Genomic DNA, 26779 nt, shown 5'->3' with positions numbered 1-26779 from the left:
GAAAACAACAGAGATTTATATTCTAGGAAAGATGTTCACAGGAACCACACACTTGAAGTTTCTAAAGCATTTTTCTTAAATGCATTATGTTCATTACTGTTGGAGCTTTTCATATCCTCTGTGCTTTCCTTTGCAGTTTATTCTCACTGAATCTGTGACTTGTCCACTGAATAATATTGGTTGGAGATGTTGCAAAGATGAGCAGCAGCAACCCTTTAGGAAAGCCAGTATTTGACATGTAAAGAATCCGTGCTTACCACCTGTGTTTTTTAGAAGAAAGTAAAAAATGGGATCACTCACATTCCCACTTGCAAATATTTACTGGGGTAAAATAAAGTATAAACAGGTGTCATACAGTAGGGCTCTTGCAAAGCCATAGCTTTTTCATACTTTTGTTACATGAGATAAAGAAACTAGCTTTTGTTATGTATGTCAAAAGTGCTTGGGATGTCAGGGGAAGTAGGGAGAAAGAAGCTTTTATTAAAAGATCTGTGGCTCTAAATCCCTAAGCCCTTTTGCAGCTGATGCATGGATGTGCACGCTGCATCACAGTGCTATTCACCAGCAGCACTGGCTGACAATGACTTCCAGATACCTCAGCCAGGGATTTTCAGAAAACAGTGGGAGTGGGAGTCCGGTATTTCTCAATAGACAACTGCTAATGAGAAAAGCTGAAGTTGACAGGTTGTCACGATGTGATCCTAGGGTGATGTATCACATCTCTGATCCTTACCATTTAAATGCTGACAATACCATATATCGAAGCACAGCTGCTTTGTTCTACTGGAAACAATAAATTTTATTGCTGTGAAAGTAGTGATCAGGTCCAGTCCAATTTCACCTGGGAGATGTGTTGAGGTCACAGTCTCTCCAATCCTTCTTCCTGCTGCTCAGTGGGTTTAAAGGAGCTATCAAAGACAGGAAATAACCCCTCTCCTTTCTCTTCTGACTCTTCAGACTGGAGAACACTTTCATTAATGTAGCTTCTAAATTTTCCCAGTAGTCACTGGGTTGAACCTAAATTGGTTGGTGAACCTAAATGTGGTGTTTTGTCACTAAATCTTAAAAGCAATGGAAATACCACCAATAAGCCACTAGGAGTTACCTGCCCGATTACAGTGTGGGTCCAAGTGAGCTCTGTAAACTGTTGGGTGCCATCTGCATTTGATCACCTTCACAGAAAACAGCCTTTCATATATATTATCATGGGTTTGAAATCAGCAGCAGAAACATCTTGTGCCCAGGGTAAAACAAGTTGAATTGCCATCACTGGAGGAATAAAGTCACTTGTAGTCACTTGTAGTGCAAGGTTAAGTGATGATCACACAATTAAGCCAACAGGAGTTGCTTTTGTGGGGCACATTAACATTACGGTTTCTGCTTGGTACAGTGTGCTGCTGTCAGAGTCCCGGGTGTGGGTGTGGGGGAGAGGAGAAGAGGAGGAGCTGGATTCATATTTCTTTTACAATTCCACTGACAGTTTGCTCAAAAGGCAGGATCCCAAATAGCGTTAACTGATGCAATCGTACTGGTGAGAGACATGTAAACACTGTTCACTACAGCTGTGTGGTGCTTAGTTGCTGGCTGGGGTTAAGCCATGACTTTTGGTTATAATTTATGTTATCTGTCTGAGCTGTTTTACATCTCCACACTTAAGAGATAGTGGCCTTAGGCTGTAGTACTGTAGAAATCTGCATTTTCTGTGGAACTGTGTCTGTGTTGGTACCTATCCTTTTATATATCCATTCCTCACTCAAGATGTTCCATAACTCACTTTTATTGGCCATTAGGTAAGCTAACCATAGCTGAAAGGGTGGTATTCCAGACCTATCACTCCATTAAAGTAGTTGTGTTGTGCTGGTCTACAGAGTAATTACCTCTGATTTAGAATACCATCAGCATCATGTCTATACTGATACTAATACAGATTTTAAGCAACTTCTAGCACAATTTGGTAAACTGGGCAAGTTGAATCTCGAGAATAAACTTGCCACTCGCACCCCTCCCCCACCCTGAAAACACTTTAAAATTCAGTTGTTTCAAAGCTCTGGGGGGGGTGTGTGTTTGTTTTGGCTTTCTGTTATTTGATTTCTAGCAGAACGTTGTGAAGTTTATGTAATTTTGGGCCTAGCAGTTAATGTGTCCCCTGCAGGCAGGCTCCGTATGAGTTAGAAAGAAATTCAATTACTGAACTACTGATAACTTATCTCGACAGAATGCAAATGGATTAAGATGGCTAAAATGTTCACTCGCTTATAAATGTACCATTTAACTAGAAAACATGCTCTTTAAGAAAAACAACAACACAAAAAGCTATTCTGATGTTTTATACTTTTAGGTTTTTATGCATTTCATATTACACTATTTACAAAGCAAACTATGATGTTCTTTGTGAAAATACATTAGAATGAAACCCACAAAAATTGTTTTACAAACATGCCAAACAATTTATTACGTTTCCCAAACAGATACAGTGGAAATATTTCCTCTTCAAAATACATGAATGACCTGTTTGACAGAAAGTGATTTTTGATTTGATACATTTTTGAAACATAGATGTATTTTTCTAGGAAATTATTTACCCTAGTACTGAAATTAAGACTGTTTTCTGTAAAATATTGTCATCTCTATGTATGATCATTAGTTATTGTACATGGAACAATGAACTAATTTAATTTTCCTGTAAAAAAGCCTCTTTCATGCAGTTTTTGAGCTGATCTTAATTTTATGTGAATGGTGTGTGTTTCTCATCTTCACAACCTGTGGAGGCGCTATGTTTATTAGCTTACATGGTTAATTAATTAGCCCATGTTTCTCTGGGCTTAGAGAACACAGAAGTCATTTCTTCACAGTGCATGTAATGTATATAGCTGTAGGCTCTTCAGTGGTGCATTTCCTTAAAAAAAAAAAAAAAAATTCTGTTAACTGTTTTATAGTTATCATGTAGGAAACTGGCTCTCATGTAGTTTTTGGGGACTGGTTAGACTGGAATTAAAACATAAAGACTAAGTCTACTGCTACTTTTGATATCAAAACTTCATGTGCATTGGTCTGAAGGGCTATGAATCTTTAACAAGAAAATTAAAAAAAAACATTTTAAAAATGCTTTGTTTGCGCCTTGAAGAATCACACTATGAAGGCATGCTACCAGCACGGCCAATTAAATTAAATTAGGGCTTTATTACAGTCATAAGTGCTAGATAAAGATGTAACTTTAATAGGGTGAAGTCAAGAAGCTACTCCATCCTCTTTATACTGAATAGTTATAAAGATGCTCATTGAAATCATTAGCAAGAATCTGCATACTTGATTCATTTCAGTGGACCTGTAGAAGCAAATTTGTTAAGAAATATCCCTCTACAACTTTTATAAAACTATTTATAAAACTTTTCTTCAGATCATAAACCAATTTTTTTCCTGTTTCACAACAGTGAAGACATTAAATGAGACTTGTGGGGTTAGAAGGATGAGTTTCATAAAAGTGTTTTTATGAAATAAGGTTGAAACAGAAATAATGAATGATATATATCTAGTGTCACTAGCCTAGCATATTATTATTGGATTCTTCAGGATGTGCAAAATGTGTTTGAAAGCTAATATCCTGGGATTGGGGCTTAGTCCTAGAATGTATAGAGCTTTATTACCCTGTCAAAAAAGGCTTTCATATATATATTTAACCATAAGTATGGAAATACTTCAGCTAGGGTTATAGTCAGGACCAATCCTGCTGTCTGCTAACCTCTTACAAAAGCAGCAACTGTCCAAAACACAACCAGACAGCTTTTCAGAGGAATGTCGGTGTGAATGAGAGGCTCGGTGAATGGTGCTGGGCGGGCTCTGCCCGGGAACCCAGCCGCACAGCCCTGCGTGCCGCCAGTGCACGCTGCACACCCAGCACCTCGTGGCCAGCTCCCCGCAGCCGCGTAGGCGCAGCCAAGAGCCTGGTTTGTTCCAGTTATAGTGGTCAGTTCAGCAAAAGCTAGCTGCCAGATAGATTCAGTAAAGTCTGAATCAGGAGAGTCAGGAATGAGACTTTAAAGTGACAGTTTACATGGTCATGTTATCTTTATTCCTCTGTGTTTTCTTCCTTAAAACAAAGGTCTTGACCCAATGAGGTTCTGGAACAAGCACAGTCCTGCACTTTAACAGAGGTGAACTGTTGTTGAAACCAGCTGGAATTTCCAGCACCAACCTATTGGTGGATTATGACTACAGTATCATGCACATTATAGGACCAAATTCTCGGAGCAGAAAATGTTTCTGCACACAAATAAATCCAGATACATGCTATAATATTGACCACACATTTATGATTCTTTTTATTTTTGCTTCAGAAGCATTTTATGAGTCATGTAATATGTTAGTTCATCCGGAATAATAGCTAACCTACTATCCTGACATACTCCTCTGCCAGCTTGATGGGTCCATGAGAGAAGATACAGCTTAATGCACCCAGTAAAGCTGCATAATCAGTTTAAATACTGATGTGTTCTGGGGGTCTTCTTGCTTGAGAAGGTCCAAAATAGTAAAGAGCTTTTTGAACAGAAACAAATAATATAAAAAAGAAAGCAGAGAGATAGTTTTCTTAAATATTTATGGCTTTAACATATTAGTAGATTTGTGTTTGCTTTTTGTTTTACTTTCTCATTCTTCCCTTTGTAGGCTAGCATGGTCTGCATGGTCTACCTGAAGAGGATTGATATACCTTCTGTTTTACCCTTTCAGTTCAAGTGAGTGAAAGCTAAAAGCAGATCTGTCTTGAGGCTTTTTTGAAACCATCCCAGAGAAGTCTATTTCCTGGGGCTTACCGTACTGTATTTTGCCACATGAACAAAAAAGGTACCTGTAGGCTGCACACCATCAAGGGTTTGGAATATTTTTTAAACTAAGGTGGTATGTTCATATCTTCAGTCATCTGTGTCTGTGCTGGAAGTAATGTTACCAAAGCTTACTTCAGATGTTCTCAAGAGTATTACTGGTAAAGATGCCAATTAACATAACAGTTTTAGTACCTAAAGCACCTACAGACTGTGATTCTGATTATTTGTTGCTGAAGCTGTTGACCAGAGTACAGGTCTTGCCATAAAAAAATACTGATAAAGAAACCGAATTATTTTTCTAGGCAGTCCTAAGGAGATTATTGCACTAGTGTCATCTTTGAAATTTTCATCATTTAAATAGCTCCAACAAAAGACACTCTGAAGTCTTAACAAACTAGTCTTAAGTCCTTTGCTCACCCCAACTGTGGCTTAGTTTTATGTGACAACAAAGGAAAGAAAGTTAGAAAGGAATGGTATTTATGCTGAAAAAAGTTCCATCTGTAGTTCCACTCAAAATCCAATCAGCACCAAATTACTTCTGTTTTCCTCAAAGGTACCTTCAGTAGCACTAATCAAGGCAATGCAACAACTTCCACTGCCAAGGCTGATAAAATTGTTCTATAGCCAACAAAAAGCATTCATTGATGCTGTGCCAAAACAAGATGTACTTCTAATTATCGAAGTTTTCAACTGCTACAGTGCAGGAATTGTTTTAGATAGATGTACCTGAAAGCACACAGTTCTCACAAGATGTCTTTTACTATGTTAAGACCATCACAGATACATTTCTTAATCATAAAGATCTGTTTCTGTTAAGGAACATCACTTGATCCTATAACAGCAGACGATTTTCAAACTTTTCTTAAAAGAAATATCTACCAAAATTTGCCATTAAACAAAAACCAAAAATCTGCGATGCCTATGGAAGTTGTAGACTGCACTAAAACAAACCCACAAACAACTGTTCCAAGCTATTTCTTAGAGTAAAATGTAAGATTAAGGTATTATTTTGTTAAAATTTTCAGAGATTTGAGTAAGCTTTGAGGCAAGGAATTTAATTTTGGTCTTTTGTGTTGCATCCTAAAGGGGTAATGGTCTTCAAAGACAGTAACGGATAGATTCTTGAAGGATCCTGTAGAAAGGTGGAAAATTCCTGTTTATTAGAAGTTGGTCTCCAATGGTTTGAAGGTATCATTAGAATACTTACACTGCTACATAGGTCTCTACAACAAACATTTACTGCACCACTGTGCTTTTTTTTCCTCTAAAAAACCAAGTGCTATAAGTGTCTGAAGGATAACATATTGTGCTTTAGTACTGGGTATCTGATGTATCTTTATAAGCAGGGATGAAAGTTTCTTAATTTTCTCTTTATCCAAAAACATCTCTTAGAAACACCTCAGTCTTCACAAGGAAGGAAGGACAAGGAATAAGGACAATAGAATGTATTAGTTATTTGGGAATTATTGTGCAGGATCTTTAGGGAATAAATATTAAGGGAGATCAGATAGCAGCTCAGGGTAATTATCAAATGAACCAATATATAAAAGAAAATCAACCATATCAAACAATTTACAAAGATAAACTATTTCAGTGTAGATAAAGAAGGAGGTGTTTATCTAGTAGTTGTCAGTATGGGCCCTTTCCCTGGAGGGTAGTAACACACAAGGTTCTGGCGTAGCAGTAGAAGGCAATGTGGTCTAAGGGCAGATTTGAAGCTTTTGCTTATATTGTTAAGGAATTCATCTTTCCGTTAAGCTGAAAACAATATCTAAATATGCGCTATGATATCTGCAGCTGGATCAGTAATAAAACCACTAAATAAACAATGATATGTAACTAAGGGATGAATATAAGGGGCTTGCCTGTGGAAGTAGGGAATGTATAGATTACAGCTATTAAGAAATGTGAAAGAGAGGAAAGAAGTCTATACAAGTATAAGGGGAATGCCCCATTAGTTAATAAGGAAAAAGAATGAAAAGTGAAATGCAGAAGAAAGCCTGTAGTATTTAATGATTTGTTTGCCTCTGTCTGCGTACATTAAAAAGAGGATAATTGTTACCTGCAGATTAGCGTGATTATTTCCATCAGGAGGAAACATAGTCTCCAAAAGGGAAAGAATATTTAGATAACATGACTTCAAGTTAGCAGTGCCTGATGAAATTCACTCTGGAATACTTAAGGAACTTGCCAAAATCTCTAGTGATTATTTTAGGTAGCTAGTGGAGAATAGGTGAGATCCTAGAAAACTAAAGCAGCTGCAGTGTAGAACTTCTCTCTGATTTCGGGGGTGAGATGGAGGGAGTGTTAGGGGTCTTTGGAAATTATGAACCAAACTTCTTTGTTTTGTTAACTTAAATTATATTTAAATCATTGAGCAACCTACAAATATCTGGAAAAAAGTAAAAGCCAGCATTGACTTGTTCTTGAAAAATCCTTTTGATTTTCTTCTTTGACATAATAATTGGTCTAGTAAAAGAGAGAAAAAGAATAAATGTTATAGATCTTGACATCTTCATAAGCAAAGTAGATTAATACAGTCTAGAGCAAAATTACCATTTTGTGGAATGATGGGTCTATAAGCCCTGTATAGCAGGGAAGAAATTAACTCCAGCAGCAATTAGGAATGTAAAGCTGTAAAGGGACCCATCTGTGGAAAACAGTACTGGCAGAAGACTAGGAAGGGAAGAAAGCTGTCTGGAAATACCCACTCTGTGAGCAGATTGGGTTCCTAAGGAGGTCACATGCAGACATACCAAGGGAAAAAAAAAAGACAACCTCTCTCAGAGCTGTTAATTGCAAAGAAAACCTCATAAACTAAATAAGACCAGTATGTGTCAAAAACAACAGGCAATAGCAGTGCCTGTGGGCAAATTTCTGCTCTGGGACAGGATGGCCCTGACTAGAAAAGGTTATCCCTTGCTACATTAGCCCAATGTGTGATAACTCATCACTTCTGTGCTGAAGGTTATGGAAGGTCTGCTCAGCTTTCTCAAGCACAGCCATGCCATTGTCTGAGAATTACAACAGGAATACTAATGTATGACTATGGCCCAAAACCAGTGTCTTGGTGCTGGTCACCCAGCAGCAGTGAGTACTGTTGATACAGGCACTGACTGAGGATAAGGACAGTAAGACTAAAGGCCTGGGCTGCCTCAGATGGCACTGAGCAGTGGCCCTGAAGTGCCTGAGGACTTTGCCTTAGGTAGGCTACTTAGCTACGTGCTGGGCATTACATTGGGCCATCTCCTTGGTGCTTTTACTAAATGATGATGGTCAGATCATCAGAAACTCTCAACTATTCAGTTTGGAAATGGATGGTAATAATGTCTCTGCCTTAGCTGCTAGTCTTGCTGTTACCTTGCTTGGAAGAGGCTAAAACCAAGAACTAAATCAGTCCTGTGATGACCAGTTTAGCTGTTTTAGAGGGGTTCCCCTGGGATGCTTGTCTGTGGGAAGGCAGCAGTTCCACTGATACTGTTCTGAAAATCTGAGTGATGGAATATTGTCTTGCTATGGGATTACACTGTCACCACTTAAAAGTAACATGTGATGCTGTGTCATCCTTCCAGCCTGAGGGTACCATGGGATAAAAGAAGAAACAGCTTGCAGTATTCTCCTGGATGATGATGGAGTTAGCAGCGAACTCCTGATCCTGATGTAATTCTTCTGTCAATAAGTGGGTGGCAAAGGAATTTACAAATACAAGGAAGTAGATTGGGCTGTGATCAGAGATCCCATTTGTTCATCCACATCAAACCACATCTGAATTAAGTCAAAGGTTAAAATACTAGGTGTAGAACAAATACAGGGTATTTAGGAGTAGATTCTAATTTTAAACATGGACCTGGGAAAGAGGTGAGGTCACATTTAACCAGGAAAAGCTATGAGTAACCCCAGGACTTATCATGTCTTAGAGGTAATAACTCTGAACTGTAACTTTTCCTCTGAATCTTGTAATCTCCTTATGCATGCCTCTGCACATTCTACCAGTAAGAATATGATGGTGGAACCAGTGCTGTGGCTCTTTCTGAGCCTCTTGCTCTTGCTTATTCCCACTAGCTGAGAGTTAATAGGTAGATACTTCTGTTTTGCCACATTGCCTACTAATTTTCGTGTAAATGTCAGGAAGCTGAATTGTTCTTGTTGTCTGGTCTGTTCAGTCAGTACTGACTGATACTGCTGCACTAACATAAACCCAGGAACCAGCCTATATGAATTTGACAAATATTCCAAGCCAGATGCTGCTCAAGAGTCTTCTGCCAGCTGTGTCAGCCTTATGCAGTGAGAAACACCAGAAGAGAGGGAAATGATACCTAAGAAATTAAATGAAACATCTCCAGCACAAGAAGCAAGAAGTATCCAGATGGGAGCATATTTCAGAAGAGAGAAAACAGATGGCTACACCTAGATTACCACATCCAAAGTCTGGAAAAAAAGCAGAATGTTGGTCAATAGGTAATGAGCCTTAGTAAAAGAATTACTGTGAACATGTTATGGACATGAATAGGTATTATAAATTGTTAGGAATCCAGCACTAGATGATATTAGCACTCAGAGTCACTGCTGTTCACCTGCTGGGCTCTGTGCCATATAACGTTTATTAAACATCTGTTAACCCTTTACAGCTAAGTGGAAGTTTTACGAAAAGTGTAATCCCATGGCACATAGGATAGCATAGATAGTGTGTTATCTATGAAACACAGCCTTCAGAAGACACTGTTTGCACCTAAGAAATAGCAGAGAGGTTGGGAGTTTGAAGATCAGCAACACAGATACAGATCATTAAACCCAGCTATTAACACAATTAAATTATAAATCTATGTTTCAGTTCCATCATACAATGATACTTCACAAATTTAAATAGTCTTCTCTTACTCTCATCTTTGTAAGGAATCTTGGATTAATATTCCTCTGAACAAAGAACCAAAAGCCAATGACTGTTTTACAAACCCAAGTAGAGTTTCATCTCTAACCTAGTATCATTGCTCTGCAGTCATTCACTGTGCAGTAGAAATCTAATAAAATTACATTCTGTAAATGAATGCAGATTTTGATCCTGTATTGGAGCTCATTAGAAGTCATTCAAGATTATAGAGAGTGGGGTAACAACATGAGAGGAACAAACAACAAAGAATGACAGATGTTTTCAATGAGAAAATTTGATGATTAATGCCCTGAAATGCCAAGAAGTAGCAGAAATGTGGGCAAAAAGGCTAAGATGCAAGTATATATGTAATTATTATAATTTGTTGGAACTTTTGGGCTATTTAGAAATACCGTACAACTTCAGCAAAATAATTAAAATGATACTTTTTGTTAGAGCTGAATATATTTTTAAAGGATTTTAAATATTGTAGAAGAAAATTAATAGAACTTTTTGTTCTTGTTGGTGCTGAGAAACTTTTTCATTAGCTCAGACATTTGTGTGGGACACAAAAACCATTTTTTTGCCTTGGTGTATTAATTAGCACAATTGTGAGTGTAGGCTGGATAAACGAACTTACAAATGGATAAAATTAAAATTTCACCTTTACAAATGGCATTCAGTGTTCTAGGCTAAAGCCTTTCAAACCTGATGAAACATGGTATGAAGCAGAATGTATTTAGGAAGTAATTAGTACTGAGGTTGCATTTAATCATTATATTGTTTTATATACCTTTCAGAATGTAATGAATTCAGTTTGATTTTGGTAATCTTTTCAAGGAACACACTTCTAAATATGCTAGAAAAAGAAAAACAAATTAATAAAAATGCCTTTGGTTTACAAAAATTATATTTATTATACTTTCTTATGCTGGCAAATGGTATTTTTCAAGTGTAGATGCATGTGTGGTAGATTTCTGAGGCTAAGTTTATATTTAATCTCATATTTTTTTTTGTGTAACCTATGCAGTATTTTGCAGGTAGCTGTGTTTTCACTTTTATCTGAATCAAAGGTGGCCATGCCTCAGAAGATGCGTAGTGCTATACCTCAAATGATATACCCTGTCCTTCATTAGAATCTTTTGACTTCACAGACTCATAGAACGGTTGAGGTTGAAAGGTGCCTCTGGAGGTGATCTTGTCCACCCCCTCTGCTCAAGCAGGGCTATTGTGTGAGGATGTTATGGGACAGAATGTCAAAAAAAGCCTTACTGAAGTCTAGAAGACAATATCCACTGCTCTGCCTTCATCTACCAAGCCAGTCATTTCATCACAGAAGTTTATCAGGTTGGTCAAGCATGACTTCCCCTTGGTGAATCCATGCTGACTGCTCCTGATGACTTCCTTGTCCTTCATGTGACTAGAAATGTTTTCCAGTACTAGTTGCTCCATCACCTTCCCAGGGATTGAGGTGAGGCTGACCAGCCTATACTTCCCTGGGTCCTCCTCCTTGCCCTTTTTGAAGATAGAAGTTCTCCAGTACTCAAGCATCTCTCCCCCAATTACCTTGATCATTCAAATTTAATCAAAAGTGCCTTTGCAATGACATCAACTCCCTCAGCACTCACGGGAGCATCCCATCAGGGCCCATGGATTTCTGTGTCCAGTTTGCTGAAGTGTTCTCTAATCAGCATGGATCATTCTTGTCTGCTTGCAAAATATCATAGAGCTGTGTCATAGGTTATCTCCTCTCCAGGATATCCACAAAATTTGAAGTCTCCTGGACCTCAGCACTCATGGGTTTTCTTCAGTCTTGGCAAAGTGTTTTTGCCACAGCAGTATTCATGAAGAATTCTGCTATAGGCATGAACTCCAACCTTCAGCTAGATTGTGTTTGCACTCCTCCAAACCTCTGCCATCTCTCCCAATGCCCTTGTCTGGTTTTTTGACACCTCAGACACAAGTTGATTTAAGTTCTTCAGCTCTTCATGTCCTAGTTCTACTTGTTTTCCCTCTTTCTGTGTAGGACAAGTTTTCTTTTTATCACTCGTTTGTCATCCGCTTGCCGAGTTTTCAGATAAGCACTGTCGTGGTTTTTCTGCGCTGCTTTCCCACTTTGGAGGAGCTCCATGAAGATTTTGCATAAACATCTGCATGTCTCCCCCACCTTCCTCAACGTCCCTGCTGCGTGTCAGGCTGAGCCCAGGAGAAGCCTGTTGTCTCCAGTTCTGTCTTTCTCTATGTACTCTCTTACACACAGATTCTATGTCTGCTCAGTGGCCAGTATCATCAGATTTTAGGATAATTAGCATGACAATACAAAAAGTGCTAATACAGTGAAAGAGTATGGATTCATACCCATCAGCAGATTACATATCACTTTAAATGCAAGCAACAGTAGGGAATTCATAGTGCTGTGTTATGGGTGAAAGTGTTTAAAACACTGCATCTTTACTGGCCCTTGAAATGTCCTAATTTTTTTTGCTATTCACGAGAAGAAATAGCAGTTCTAGGTGATATTTCTTGAGGGATTTACTCTGAAAGATTCCCAGGCCAACATTATTGTCAGTTATTGCTGATTTATTCAGGAATATAATTTGTTGAAACATAAGTTATTTTTATTTAATGCTTTGTTAATGGAATAATTTTATTTTAGATCAACAACAGTGTTCTAACCTGAGACCTCCCTTTGTGGCTGTTTATAAAACCGGGCCACAAACTGTTCTTCATTTTGCCAGCAAGTACTTGATTATACTAACCTTAATTGTGCCATACCATAGTTCATCACAAAAAAAAAAAAAAAAAAAAAAAAAAAAAAATCCCCCACTCAAAGCGGTGAGATTGTCATAGTTCAGTGTAAAACCAAGAAAATGACCACGTGTTAAAGACAAGGCTGAGAGCCAGGAAGCACAACCTATATCTCCAAGTTCACTTCAAATTTTCGCTGTGTTCTTTGCTAAGTACAAAAAAAGTAGGATACTTAGGCACCCAGATCTAAAAAGAAGAACGGAAGAGCCGTTAAGTAGGACTTCTTTAGACTTCAGATACCTGGATCCAAAACTTCATTCCAGAAACTTGGCATGTTGGGCTGCCTAATCAGAATGCAGAAAAACTTACCAGAAGGAGCAAGCAAAAGTAATTGCACATTTATAGCCTGTCTGCCTAAAGAAGGAGGGTTTAGGTTTTGACCTATGTTTGATATAAATAAATTAGCAATCCCAGGGCTCCCCTCTCCCTCAAATCATGTCACAGCTAGTTTGCAGGTCATGCGCTGGTCATAAAGCAAGGTGTCTTAGTCACCAGTGTGCTGCCTAGCAGATAGGCATCATCGTACTCTGGGTTGGGAAAAAACCTCTACTCTCACCTGTTTGTACAGAAGAATGAGCTGTAATCGTAAGGGGATGAATGCCCTGACCTGCACACCAAAGTCAGGCACCTTGGACCTGAAGCGAGGCAAAGTTTTAGACAAATTCTTGTTGATAAAACTTTATATTTCATTAGTTTAACGAGAACCTGTTCTGAACATAATTCAGCTTATACCACTTTTTGAGGTTCTCCATGTTAAACACAGAGGAGTTTTTTGCATTATGTACCAAAAAATTTATGGATTCCACTAAATCTATTGATATTATTCCTAAAGCATAAATGCATAGCAGCAATGCAAATCTGAAAGAGGCATTTATTTGGCTTACTGTGTCTCAGTAAGCCACATTTAAATGCTGAAGAGCAGCATGAAGGTCCTGTAAGCGTTAGATACATTCACCTGGCGTGATGCTCAGATACTGCAGCGATGAAGTTGTTAATACAATTGTGACCTCACATCCTCAGCAAATCCTCCCCTGTTTGAAAGTATGAAAGTAGAAAGAGTGTCAGAAGCTGGCTCTGTCTGTGGTGGAAAACAGTCTGTGTGAATCGTAGGAAAGTGAACAGGAGCTTTGTTAAAATAAGATGCAGTTGCACCAGCAACTGAGTCAATATAACAGAAAATACACATAAAATACTGCTTACCGAATGCTTTATTGGTACTAAACTAAGCTCTATTGTAAATGTTGTCAGTATGCATTAGTATATTTTCCTTTCCTTGGTGACATTTTTTGCATGCAAGGCATTAAAGCTTCACATTTGTAAATAAAGCATATTCAACTCTATCATAACTATAAAAATATGTAGGGGCTTTATAATTATATAAAAACTTTGATAAGCCTTTTGAGTTTGCTATGAACATGAGTATGATAATGCACATGGTTTAATCAATGCACCTTTCGAAAGAGCCTCATTTGGGAAAATGCAAAAGCCATATCTTGCAGTCAGTAATAAATATTTCATTAAATTATCTCTAATTTAACTTTCACTTGCATTGGCAAACCTCTAGTGGTACATACTTTTTTCCTCTTGATTTTATTGCCCTGGTAACATGCAATCATCTCACAGCCCTTTGCTTTCTGATCTATGGTATATTGCCTCGCCTTAGATTAATCTCATAGTCATTATCTCATTTAAGCAGGTAATATTTGACCATCTAATCAGCTTAAAGCGACTTGAGTAGAATAATACGGGCTTACATTTGGCACTCAGAAACATTTCTGAAACAATGAGAATGTGGTTTGACAAAAATACATGATCTAAATTATTCTCTTTATGCCTGAAAATGCATACTGCTTTTACTGACATAATTACATTGCCTATGCGTCTGGCTTTAATAATGAAAAAGCAAACCCTAGAGTGTTTAGATTATTTGCTATGTTCATTTAAAGCAAAGAATTCAGCAGTACCTATTCAGGCATTTACTCTTCTTGTGGAATGTAGGCAGAATAAAATCAGTGCCATAGCTTTTTAGGGTAGCAGATTTCATACACATTTGTTATTTTTCTGTTTTAATGCGCTCTTTTTCAGTGTTTGCATTTGTATATACTAATTACGGTGAAAAGGAAAAGTTCAGTTTGTCTTGTCATCCAGCTATAGAAAGAAGTAGTATGTCCAAATTTCAAACTTGTCAACCTGCAGTTTTTTATAGATAAACAACAAATTTTTCAAGGCTTTAATACATTTTCTGGGCAGATAGTAAAGGCTTCTAGGTGCTCTTGGAAATCAAATTTAGACCTCACATATTAATAACTACTGATCCTGATGCTGGTTTTTTATGGGCAAGTAAGAGTTGCTGCTTTTTTGGTGGCTATTACAGAATTTGCACCTTGGGACAGTGGGATGCTGTCCACCTAGAAGATAAAAGTCCTTTGGAGACCTGAATGGAAATAAATGTAGAATTGTAAGGAAAATGAATATAGGGTCAAATAGGGTTTCATAAGATTTTTTCTACAAATAGCGAACAGGACACTAACAATTTAAGTCCAAATTAATTTTTAAAGCATATTAGGAGCATGAAAAGAATTCCCAAAGCGAACATTGTGTCTGCAAGCTGGTTTTCCTCCCTGTGTGTCACAGTGAAGCAATACTATAGGTTAGATGTGTCGTCAGTGATCTAAATCGAATTGACACTAATGTTTACCTGTAAAGGCTTAGCTACTTGCTTTTGTCTGTAAAAAGACCCTTGCCTTGCTTAGCCTGAAGGTTAGATAACATGCATGTGTTGAGACACCTGTGCAGTTCTTTATCTGTTCTCTAGGAAGCTTCATTTTTCATTCCCTGCACATTATCCGGCCTCAACTTCTTTGGATGCTTGCCTCATTCACTAGATACTATCCTCCTTCTCCAAAAATATGTCAGTAGCTTTCCACATTGCATCCTACTGCTTTCTTGTATTCTTAGTTTATTTTAAAATTAACAAAAATTCTGGAATTTCAAAAATTTCTACACTAGGTATGTATTTTGACATAATCAAAGTTTTGACAGGCATGCAAATCTGGTCCTATCTGCCTAAATCCTGGGTGGAAGAACTAATCCTACAAAAACAAAACCCTGCCCTTCTTCAGCTGTAATTTCCAGTACTTTCACAAGGCCCTCAGCAAATGTGCATTGTATCAGTGCAGTAAACCATGAATCCCTCTTACAGTCCTCTAGCTAAGGAAAAGTATGACTCATGTTTACCTATTATTCAGTATTGTAATATGGCCAATTGTCAGGGTTTCTTTTGCATTTAAAAGGTATTCTAGCAGCGGGGATAGAAAGATCTATATTACTTTTTATGAGAGTTTCAGATACTCAACATTGTGAAAGAAGGGACCGCAGTATGACAAGAACAATTTGTTATGATGTATGAAAGTACCTAACAGTAAAGACATGCTGGACTGAAGATACTCAAGACTTTCCAAGTTACACCAAATTCACTTGCCATATGGTCTTTTTTATTTTCTTCTTGTAGATATTTGGTGTTTTAAGCTTACAATAGAAGCTTTCTGAATCTAGAAGTGCAGTGCAGTTCTTCTCAGCTTCTCTACTCCCTAACACTTCTGAGTTTAGTAAATTGGTGGTAGGTCCTACACTGAGACTTACCTGCTACATTGAGAGATAATTTATGGCTACTATCACACAGTAATTTTCGCAGGGCTTGTTCTGATACTACTGTAACATCTGTTTGTCATTTAGCTTGTTGATTAGCCGTTCATCTTCTTGAGAGAGGAATGCTAGATATTTTCCTTTGGAAAAGGGGCAAAGAAAATTTCCATGCACTAAAACCCTAAAATGTCCCATGGGTTTAATTTGGATACTACAAATTCTAGAATGTCGCTTCAGGAAATACACTACGTTTTATATATCTATGCTTCTGTAACATGATTTCAGAACCTAGCAGTTTTTAGAAACATATAATTACTGTTATATCTCAGTTACCCAAATTAGGTTACATGTGCAATCCAAATATAAAAAAAAGTCAGAGCATACCCTCCTGAGCAAAGCAAAATTGTAACCCTAGAGGAGGAACGTTTGATTATCTGGTTTTACAGCTGTTTGTGTCTGGGGTAAAGAATATGATTTGAACATGGAAAAAAACCCAGTTGTTTATCTTCAAAGATAGTACAATCAGTGTTAATTGGCAGGGAAAAACCACATAGATCTATCATCATGGCTTGTCTGCAAAGTACATTGAAAGAAGAAACTGCAAAAAGGCCTCTGGGCTATAAAATAGAGTAAATAAAGCATGATACATATAGAAAGTAATAATAATGCAAACCACAGGAAAGAATGTGTGAAGAAAAACATGAAACCTTTTCTCATAGCTAAATATAATAAAAGGAGAGAATTTAGAGAATAAAGCTGCCTTCATAATGGCAAATTGCTAATTGTTTTGAGACTCATTGTATTACTTGTGCTGCCACAGTGCACTGCCATTAAAATTATGGACCTGCATTATCTATGTGGTGTACTCAAACCCAGTGTGTTGCAACTTGTAGGTTGAGTTTCACCATACGTACACAAGATTTGTTTAAAAAAAAAAAGCTCTGAAATGCAATAGTTCCACAAAGTGTCTGGTGACAGAGAAGTGGAGACACTGTTTTGCTAGACGATATGCATATATTCAGTGTCATTTCAGTGTCATTCAGACACTGTAGGGAAGAGGGATCATGGGTTTCTGATTTCTCCTTTCCCACATGGCAGTGTTCATCCTCTGGTGATGTCAGGAAAGAGCAGTGTTTATACTTCTCTTTGCACTGGAAGCTGAAATAAAACATGTCAGAACGTAAGAGGTTGCGACAGGGATTTTTCACATTCATCCATTCCTGAAGGGAAGACATTTTGCCAATGGGTGGGCATTTAAAAGACTACGGTCCCTTCACACACAGTCTGTGTGTTTTCAAGCTAATCTTTCTAGGCTTTCTAGGCATTTTTTATTATTATTATTTTTGACCTATGCAATATACTTTAGTACAAACTTATACATTGTCACAAAGGTGCCCTCAGTTTGCACAGGTATGTGCTTTGGGCGGTCTAGTTATGGTTCACATGCCCCAAGCGTGAGGTCTGGAACATGGCCTGTAGACTTTGGAAGAGGGACTCTTCAATATGGGCTACTTACAGGAGAGATGGATGAAAAAATAAAGGACTTAAATTACTTGTCTGTGGAGGAAATTAAGATGTCTATATAATATCACATTTATAATGATAATCTACTTAAGTTTAGCTGTTGGGTATCCCAGACTCTCTCAGTTCTCTTCTGGAATTGCTCGCTTACTTCTTTTGTTCAAGGAGTTCCTGGCTTCAGGCTCTGATCTTGAGGGTTTGTTAAGCCTCAGATGATTATGTTGGTCAGGTTCTGTAAAATTGGAAACCAAGTTCTGCTCAGAGCTGAAACAATCAGGAAATAGACTTCTGATGCTATATTGCAAGGAATCCATGGGCAGACTGCACAGAACATCTTTAAGGTGCTGGTAGTCTTGGGAACCCAAATGCTATTCGCTTCCCTTGATCTCCCCCTCTTTGGAAGGAGGCAACTTGAAAGCCTGTAAATTCCCAAGAACGGATTAGTCTGCCTTCTGAAGTTATTTTAAAAGAACAGACCCAGTCTTGGAACCTGTATAGTGCATGGAAGGGTGATAAAATCTAGAGATAGTCTCTGATGGAAGCCTGCTTGTGACATAGCAAAAGTTTGCCAAAACTTCATGTTCCCATCAAAGGGTCATTGCTGATATATCTTAATTGTATGGGAAAAAAAATCTTTTACTGGAAAATTCTCAAATGTCTTGATTAAAGATACTTAACCCATATTAACTACTCTCTGGGTTTTCATTCCAAACTGAGTTAAAAATACATGAAAAGCCAGGCCATTGCCATAAACATATTGGGGCTGAGAAGTAAATACAGATGTTCAGAGTTCATAATTTCAAAGTGGAATACGAAATTGTACTTCAATGTTCAAAATAATTATTTTTATTCAATAGCATGGATTCACTTAATGGAGCATAATGAGGAAGATAAAGTAATGCCTCCTGATGTCTAACCTCTTGTTCCATTCATTATCCTTCTTTGATTTCCACTAAATATAATGATGCCCCCACTTCCAGATGTTTCTTCATCAACTTCCTTCCAGGAGAGAGAAAAAACACAAGTCATCCCAAATGCTAAAAGTTCTCAATTCATTATCACATTTTACATATCATACAGACATACTGACAATGTTAATTAGTGAGAAAGGCTTGATTGTTCTTTAATTACTCTGCCAAAAGCCAGTACAAAATACGAAGCCACAAATTATATGACATGTTATAAGTGGATTGGTTTTGATGATATCTTCATGTACCGACATGCATATTTCATTACTAACCTTTAGTTATTAGCATTTTAACATGGCCATTAATAATAAAAACACTGGGTTATGTATATGAATAAGAAAATCATTACTACAGAATTTTAATAGGCACCTGACACAATAGTGCAGTTTTATGTGTTACAAAGTTCTCAATATCAGCACCAGGACAGGGAGTGCAGATTGTAACGCTCTTCCTAACTGTCATGTCATTATGTATTTTATTAAATGACTGCTTACTGAAAAATATGCGGTCTGTGGAACAGAGTATACTCCTCAGAACATGCCCTGTTGGGTAGAGGGTCAAATGGGTCTTATTTTCTGTGGTCCTGAAGATCTGGCTTTCTGAAAACTAGTGTTCAGCTTTGGGGAGGATTCCTCTTGCAGTTATAAGATATTGCTCCTGCATCTGTGGGTTTAAGGCTGAGATAAGAGTTGGATGCAAACCCCTGACTTTCTGCATGCTCTGATAGTAGGTTATTATGCATGAAATGAAAACAGTAAGCTCCCCAAGCTATCTTTCTGAGAAAAGATTGAGCACCCATTGACTGAAACAAGTCTTACCCCCTTTTACATTGAATACATTTTTAGGGCAGTGCTATACTACCTTGAGTAAAATGACTATTGTTACTGACTGACAATAAGAGAATGGTAGTTTAATTTATTATATTTGTTTACTTATTGTCATATTATGAAGATGACATTTAGGTATCGGCTTTGATTTGAGGAAATAACTTTGACATTCAGCAACAAAAGGTCATTTTCTCAATTTTGCCTTGAAGTTTAAAGTTCTATTATTCAAATATGAACAAATTTTCTTCTCTTTACCTGCACCCTATTGTGTACTACGGGATAGGAATAGCCATGTGAAATCAAAGAGAGTTGCATGTGTCTGGTGGTGGGACAGTCATGTATCTTCTATCATTTGTCCATTCTCCTTTAAAACCAAAAAAGGGAGACAAGACATTGCAATCAGATTTAATAAAAAGGAAAGCCATCAATACCCATTGTGTAAGTATGAAAACAACTGGGCTTGCCATTCTTTTTCTCCAGTTTTTTTAATACTGTTATTTCGCACAATAGTTCTCAGCTGGAATACCTTTTTCTCTAAATCTACATTCAAGAGTGGTTTTCTCCTGAATAATTAAAAAAGTCTACTTTAATTGCCTTTTCGTGATATCTAATGCACTGCAAAAATGTCACATTTCACTTTGCTAAATAGAATTTTAAAAATCTAGGAGGAGCAGATGGTTTGGCATTTTGAAGAAGGTAGACTGCAGAAGGTTGCTGAGTTCATTCACAGGGTTGCCTTGTTCAATTCAAAAAGATGCCTTGTTCATTCCAGTGAGGAGCTGGGAATACTATAAGACTGATGATCTCTGTAGGACTGATGCTTTCACACTTCACAATTAATTATGCACACATAAACACTTTGACAATCCTCCAAAAGCGGAGATGTTGCGTTCTTGAAGGAAAGCCAAGGACTTCTGTACTGTAATATAATTCAAGAGAATGGGTTTTGAACAGAGAGATTAGGGTAACAGGTGAGAATCAACACATACTCTTTGGATCAGAATGTCCTTTTAATATTCCGAAGGGAAGATCCTGTTCCACTGTTGGAAAATCCTGATTTAGAAAATCTGGAATACTGTCTTCTAGACTAAAGGAGAATAACTGAATGCTTTGAGACAGAGAAGTGACTGGCTATATATAGGTGTATTTTGAGCATATTCCTAGAAACTTTATAGCTAAGCTAACTTTTATTTTTTGCTTAATTGTATACAGTTCTAAAGAAAAAAAATGCAGTGCTTTAGAGGAATGGATACTGTGCAAAGACAACTCTTTGTGAAAGCTTTTATGTATATTTAATCAATTGAGGACTTTAGTTTTGCAATCAGAGTGTAGGGATAGAAAGCTGTCGTTCATCTTTGATTCTGAGAGAGTTTTTCACTCTCAGTATGACTCACCTTTTCTTTGCAACGGGAAAGACAACTCATGGTCCATAGTGCCAAGTGAGAATGAATGCATAAAAAAATTTCTGAAGGTGGCTGCAAAGTGTTAATGATTTCCCTTTGTTTCTCTCTGGTGGCTGAGGCTATTTATTTCCTGCCAGTTTTGCTTGCCTGTTTTCAGATACTGCCAGCCTTCATTGAAGTCATGTGGAAAATGTTTCCATTAGGAACAGGAAACAAATACTCCATGCTAACATAATTTAGTCTCTAATTATTTGTTCATATATTATTTTTCCAAAGCCTCCTGGCTTACAAGAACACAAATACATGGCACTCATTTAATGATCAGCTTCTCATCTCATAGTTCTGTGAATGACCTTTTCCTATTAGGCATTGTTCAAACTATGCTTTGAAGACAGAAGCGGGAAATTCTTACATTTTCTGTCCATGGTCTGTCCTTTTCACACAAAAAAAAGAAAGCATTTATTTATACAACATTTTGTAAAGTAAAGGATATGATATTTTCCCATTTTGCAGATGAGAAACTATTCAGTCAAAAGGACACATTAAAATTGTGGCTGAACAGTTTAACAAATACAGGGCTTGTCGTCCCTTGTTTTGTGCTACATGATTTGGGAAGCCCAAAGCCCAGCTCCTGTGTCTTTGGGTGGAGCTGTGCAGGTGACATATTGAAGCAGAAACACAGATAATTTCACTTTCAAGAGAATTTCACCCTGAATGCTGATGTGGTAAAACTGATGCTACTGATAACAAATGGAAATGGAAACATTGCCACAAAAGGAAGGCACACAGTATTCAGCTGTTCTATGTTGTTTGGTGGTAGCCAGCTGGCTAATAGCACAGATGTGTTGCCTTCTCAGTTAGCAGATTTACAGCCCTCAGCTGCAGAATATGCTGATTCTTCCTCATTGAAGAATCTACCTACCTACCTATCTACCTACACAAGGAGGTAGAGGGAGAGAAAAAGGAAGCTGAAGGTAAGAAATAAAGGATCAAAGGATAGAAAAGTATAGGAAACTAGGCTTTATTAGAGTCACTATGCTCAGAGCAATTTACCCAGCTGTGATACAGGGCTGAAATGGTCAGAAGATTCCTGGTATTGCTTTGGATTGAGAGGCAGTCAGGCTGTGGAGATGTTGAGGGCAGGATGCCAATATCAGATACTTTACCTGAATGCTTTCTGTCTTCTGCCTCATCAGTCTTCTACTTAAGCAATTTTCTGACTTGGAGTTTTTTCATCGGATTTTTCATTAACCTCATATATGCTGTGTGCTAGCAAGGGCAGTGCACTATATAAGAATATGGCAATAGAAACTTGAACTGTTCTGTATTATAAGTGTGCTGTACTTTGTGATTATGATAAAGTGTGAAAGTATGTGCATATTGTAGTTTCAGTTCTTTATGTAGTCACCAGGTTGGCTTACACATCTATATAGCTTCATATCGTGAAGTTTTCCCTTTCAGTAAGGAAGGACAAAGCTATCTTTATGTTCACTGAAACATAAATAATCCTATACTTATCCACGGACAGAAAGATTTGGATAGTGTGCTATAGGGATTTCATCTCAGACCATCGTCATTGGAAATTTATGAGATGCTTAAAGTGCTATATCTCAAGGTGACCTGGAAAATGTCTCGAATTTGATTTGGAAGCATCACTTGCCTGTTTACTACTTTTAATTTTTGTGTTTATTAACCTCCTGATAGACACAGATCCTTGGCAGCAAAACCTGAAATTTGGTGGGTTTTAATATATGTGTATTTTCTGAGGGCACCACAATGGCATGAGCAGTTGTGGTTACACAAACTGAAGGTAGTAAAACCAAAACGAATCCAGAAAACATCACAGCCACAGGAGAGATAAGTGAGATTTGTCCATTTGAGACTGCTGGAAGGAGGCTGCACAGTAGATACTGTGTGGTCATAAATTTGTAATGTGTAGCCATTGTGGCTGGGAGGATAAATATTCAGTACCTGTTATTACCTGATAAAGTCATACATATGTATGGATCCATTTTATGTGATAATTAGAGAATCTAGTTTTAGCATCTGCTTTTACCTGATAAACCAACTTTATTATTTTAAATAAAGGAAAAGCAATAATTCACAAGCAACAGACACTGTGAAGATGTGAAACAAAGCTATCAAAGAGGAAGGAGGAAAGAAAGACAATGTTTCTGATCCACATCCCCTGTTAAACAGGAGGCCGTGCAAGCAAGAACTACACGTGCTTGCTTTCTATATTGTTTGTTGGAAATATTCCTGCCTGCTTTCAGAGTAAATTTGTGAACAATTGGACTAAGTTTAATTTTAAATAAATGGAATTATGGACAAATCTGGCCATGCCAAATATGTCTATTCAGAGGATCAATTTTAAATATGAGTGCTTACCAGGATAGCTGATTTTTATAGCCCACCTCTGACAGAGAATTTGACCAATGTATTTTGATAATCCATTGTCACAATGGTCAGATAACAGCTGACAAATAAATAGTAAGAAAAGATAAGTTAAGAATTGCTATTTTACGTTACAGTCTTAGTCTTGGGCCAGAACATGTGCATGCTGTGTCACCAAATGCAAAATATTTGGAGTCCTTACTTTTCCTCCCCAGCAGACGTAGTGGGAGGAATGGATCTGAGCTTCAGATTGTTTCCTTGCCTGCTGATAAGGTGCAAAGCAGTTTTAGAAGGCACTGCCTTTTTCAGAGCTTTTAAACTCCCACTGCAGTTTGCCAGCATAAATTATTTTCTGTCTTTTCTAAGTGTCACTTCCTTAAAAAATTCCTCTTTGATGACGACTATAGCTTAACAAGTTGGCCCCCTGAGTCACAGAAGTATTTTTGTGATAAAATGGAGAATGAGATATAGAATAAATTAATATCTTCTGTATGTTGGAAAAGCATAGGAAGGAACACAGTGATCCAAGAAATTTTTGATGGGGCTTGAGTCTATGCTGTTTCTTACTCTTTTTAAGGAAGATCCCTGACTACTTGTGATACAGAAAAGCATTCTGGTACCACTGGCATTCGTGCACCCCCTTCCTTTGAACTCCTATTTTGGCTGCCAGCGTTTCACCCTGCTGCTGCTGTCTTCTCACAGGCCCTTTTATTGAGCAGCAGTTGGCACACATTTCCTCCTACCTGGTGCCCCTTTCAGTTGTCCTCATCACACGACTGATCACAGCCCTTTGTTCTGCCAACAGAGACTGGCAGATGGGCTGTGTGGCATAAAAGCCTTTGATTCTGAGTGGAAAGGCATGCGGGTTGAGTCTTTTGGGAGGGATAGAGTACTTAACTAACCACACTGCTTATGGGAAATACACCCCACACCTGATATTCATAGGTTAAGGTCAAACCTATAAATATCTGTAGAATTAATTTGAACATGACACTCCTACCTTTATTTTTCAAAGGGCTTGGAGTTGCTGGTAGAAATCTGGTATTTCATAAGGTGTGAAGGGAAATTAGCCATTCTTTCATACTTTGAAAGAATAAATGTGTTTGCTTATCTGAATAAGTGATCTATAAAGGAATACCAGATTTTCCTTTAAAGGAAAAGCTCCTTCATAATGCAAATGTGAAGTAATGATGATAACTTCTTCGCCTTATTGAACTTTATTCCCCAGCAAAGACATTTTTGACCATACCTATTCCTCAGCTATACTGTCCTTCTGTCACTCTTTCTCCCTACCCTTTTATGTGCAAAAGCCAAGGAAAAAAGGCCAAAGCAGAGGTTTTCCATTTCTCCTCTGTCACAAATCCCTCAGAGTCCATTGCCAGCTGAAATATAATGGTTCAGTCTTGAGGCAACTCAGGATTTCCTTACATTGAGATGGTTATCATTAACTCACTGATGATCCTGTCACCCCTCCTTCCCTGTCACACCACGTTGGTCTTATGTGAGATCCTCAAGGCTGTTCCAGCAGCCTACTGGGCAGAGCCAGGCAAACCAACAAGCTGCAGCACCCTTCTAATGAGTGGTCACTCAGCCTAAAAGATGTTGCAATTGAAGTGCAAGAAGTAACATGTTCTCCTTTCTTGGAAATATTTGAAGTACGGTCCTGACAGAATTAGTACTCATCTTGATGCTGTGCATGATTTGCATCAGTACTCAAAAAATTAATTATAAAGTGATTACTGATAAAAGTCATGAAATACACAAAAATGACAGAAAAAATAATTAAAAGAAGCAGGTGGTTAATGTGAATTTGTGACTGAGTGTTTTACTGGAACCAAATACATGTTGTATATTTAAGGACAAGGAATTCTGCCTGAATCTACAAGTTGAGAGACTGTGTCCATGAAAGCAGTGACTTTGAAACCACCTAGGTTTCATAGAGTGCCGGCATTGATACCTTAGTTCAGATGAGGAGCATGCTTTTGAAGCCAGTTTCCCAATTATCCCATTATCCTTTAGTTTGATTTGTGGAGCATCCAGTGCGAGAGATCAGGCTGGATATAGTCCAAAGTAATATCTGCTGGAAACGTGTGCAGTGTGGGCATGCAGCCGGATGGGAGTTCCCTGTGTGATGGGATAGGAAAAAGGGTTGATGGGTTACTTATGTGTTAACACCGTCTGTAGGATAAGAGATCATTTTGCAAATATGTATGGATTTATTTACAGCTATGTGACCAGGAAATTGCATACAGCTCTAGTATCCACCGTTTCAAAGGATTATCCATATGCAATCATAACTTATGAAGCTGATTCAAAAAGATACCTGAGAGCAAGAGACATAGCCATCTAGATATGTAAAGTGGTGGGGTTTTTTTGTTTGTGTGTTTGTTTTTAAAGTTTGATTATTGTGAATAAGAATTTTCAAGAAAATTATTATGGACTAAAAAGTTTTTTAACGTACTTGGCAAAAGGTATGATGTAAACCCATGGCTGAAAGATAGTTTGACAAATTTAAATTAGTGATAGGCATCACCTTTTTTTTTTTAATGCTCAGGATTAGTAGTCTTTGGTACAAGTTTTCTTGGGAGGAGATGAATTTTCCATCTTTTGATGTCCTCAGATCAAGACAGAATGCCTTCCTGGAAGACACAATCTAGCTAAGCACAAATTATAAGTCCCACTGCAGGGAGAACTGTGACACACAGCAGGTTGAACTAAATAATGTCAGATGAATAGTCCTTTCTGGCCCTAAAATCCATGAATCTGTGTTGTCAAATTTATATATGTCAACCTTTTACACAACTGAAACCTCATTTTGAGCGACTTTATAACCACTGACACCTATGCCATCAAGTTTCTAGTGTGCTCCTATTCCTGGAATTAGTGTATCTCTGTCCTGCCGGCTCTCAAGGTGCTTCTTCCAGCCAGTGCATTAATGAAGATAAGGTGTTCTCCAAACAAAAGAGCACAATGCTCTTTTGACAGGTGGTGCTCTGGTGTAACCCTAATTAATCAAACATACTGCTTGGGATTTTTTCCAAAGAGCAAGGGCACTCACTAGCTGAGGAGGGGAAAAAATATGCTTAAAAGGAGAGCTGATATTCTTTCCCACAAATGAATGTGTCATTTCATTTTATCCCGGAATGTTTTCAGCACCTAATAACCTTATCAGATTTTAACCTTTTCTGCTAAAATCTGCCATAGGATTTTTTTCCTCTCCCTTTTCCATAATTTTCTTTTCTTTTTCCTTAGGGAATGAGATTAGGCCCAGTAGCTGTATTTCTAATAACTACATAATTTTTTTTCTGTTGTAAGCTTCAGTGCTCTGTGTGTCAGCATGAGAGGGAGTTGACATTTGAAAGGAAGATAAATGATTGTGTTGGGTGGGTAGGGGTTTCATAACACTGTTTAGAGAGAGGTGCCTTTCTCCTGTCACCATAAAAAAAAAAAAAAAATAATCTGATTCTGACCTCTAAACACTGAAGACTTAAAGAGTCTTGGAGACTGGACCACCCGTGAAGGGATT

The 26779-nt window shown here is 37.8% G+C and overlaps 1 long non-coding RNA gene across 1 annotated transcript in view; it reads left to right on the top strand.

The window, feature by feature from the left end:
* LOC142056397 (uncharacterized) overlaps nt 1-26779 on the top strand; it is a 61637-nt gene that overhangs the window by 4663 nt on the left and 30195 nt on the right. The window contains exon 2 of the long non-coding RNA XR_012660317.1: nt 4663-4730. This is a non-coding gene — a long non-coding RNA (uncharacterized LOC142056397). The remainder of the gene's footprint in view (nt 1-4662; nt 4731-26779) is intronic.

Source organism: Phalacrocorax aristotelis, chromosome 4, assembly GCF_949628215.1.
Source record: "Phalacrocorax aristotelis chromosome 4, bGulAri2.1, whole genome shotgun sequence".
Lineage (NCBI taxonomy): Eukaryota > Metazoa > Chordata > Aves > Suliformes > Phalacrocoracidae > Phalacrocorax > Phalacrocorax aristotelis.
Note: the sequence above shows the minus strand (reverse complement) of the source record. Positions and strands in the feature narration are given on the sequence as shown.